The sequence below is a fragment of the Emiliania huxleyi genome, assembly GCF_000372725.1.
Source record: "Emiliania huxleyi CCMP1516 unplaced genomic scaffold EMIHUscaffold_84, whole genome shotgun sequence".
NCBI classification, from domain to species: Eukaryota; Haptophyta; order Isochrysidales; family Noelaerhabdaceae; genus Emiliania; species Emiliania huxleyi.
In genome coordinates, this window is record NW_005195736.1 from 266231 (window position 1) to 267762 (window position 1532).

Sequence of the window (1532 nt, forward strand, 5' to 3'; positions counted from 1 at the left end):
CGGCCGTGGTTGGCGTGAGCGTGCAAATGTGAGCGGGGGCCCTAAAAACGGGCAAAAAACGGGCAAACGGAACCGTCCCCGGGTCCTTTTTTTCGCGGTACTCACGGGGGGCTCCCCCTTTTGTTGTGCCACACCCTTTTACGCCGGGGCATTTCACGGGGCAGGCTCGGCACGTGTTTCCCCGCCCGCATTGGGAGCCCCATGGCCGACCGCGCAAAAACGCGGCACAACCGCAGCCATTTCGAGCTGAGGGGGGGGGGATCTCCCTGGGATCTCCCTGGGATTTCCCTCCCTGCCCCCCTCCCCTTTTGGCCCACACCCCTTCACCCCTTCTTTTCCCTTTGTTCACCCTCCCCCAGGGGGCCAAGACAAGGGGGCCAAGACAGACAGACAGACAGACAGACAGGCTTCTTTCCCCAGACCCCCCTCCCACGGCCGGCCCACCCTTCCCCCCCCCCCCCCCCCTCTCTCTCTCTCTCTCTCTCTCTCTCTCTCTCTCTCTCAGGAGCGTCTGTCTCGGCTCTGCCACGCGCCGCGCCTCCGACTACGGCGAGGTTGCGAGGCTTCTGCTCTCCGCGGCGCCTCGGTCGGGCTTCTCCTCGCCCTACAGCATGGCGCCGCTGGGAGGCGCGCTCTAGTCCCATACCTCCAGAGTGCCGAATCCAGTGTGGCTTCTCCTCGCCCTATAGCATGGCGCCGCTGGGAGGCGCGCTCTAGTCCCATACCTCCAGAGTGCCGGATCCAGTGTGGCTTCTCCTCGCCCTACAGCATGGCGCCGCTGGGAGGCCCCGTCCGACGTCAAGCAGATCTAGCCTCACCACCTCCAGAGTGCCGAGGCCAGTGTGGGTTCAGGTCCCGTGGGTGGTGCGGTAGGCGCGCCGTCCGACGTCAAGCAGATCTACGAAGAGAGCGGCATTCCGCTCGCGTCTATCCAGCCGCCCGAGGTAGACGAGATACGGCCGAGATCCAGCCGAGAGACGGCCGCGAGACAGCCGCGAACACCAGCCGCGAGACGGCCGAGAGACGCCTCTCCCAGGCCGCTGCACGCGGGGGCTAGGATCTCGGCGGCATCTCGGCGGCACCTCGGCGGCATCTCGGCGGCATCTCGGCGGCATCTCGGCTGGCATCTCGGCTGGCACTTCGTAGGGCGCGACGGCGCTCTCCGAGGCGAGCTACGCTGGGAACCACGTCGTCGTCGAGGCCGTGCTGAGCCATGCGGCCGTGGTTGGCGTGAGCGTGCATATGAGCGGCGGCCCTAGAAGCGGGCAAGAAGCGGGCAGACGGAGCCGTCACCGCGTCCTCTTCTCCGCTGTACTCACGGCAGACGGAGCCGTCTCACCGCGTCCTCTTCTCCGCTGTACTCACGCGGTGCTCCCGCCCTCGCTGTGCCACACCCTCTCATGCCGGCGCACTGCACGGCGCAGGCTCGGAACGTGCTCCGCCGCCCGCATCGCGAGCGCCATGGCCGACCGCGCAGAGACGCGGCACAGCCGCAGCCACTTCGAGCTGAGCGAGGCGCGATCTCCCTGCGA

At 67.4% G+C, this 1532-nt stretch overlaps 1 protein-coding gene across 1 annotated transcript in view; it reads left to right on the forward strand.

The window, feature by feature from the left end:
- The window catches only part of EMIHUDRAFT_219257 (hypothetical protein), a gene marked incomplete at both ends in the record, with an annotated part of 5954 nt that overhangs the window by 752 nt on the left and 3670 nt on the right, over window positions 1–1532 (forward strand). The window lies entirely within an intron of this gene.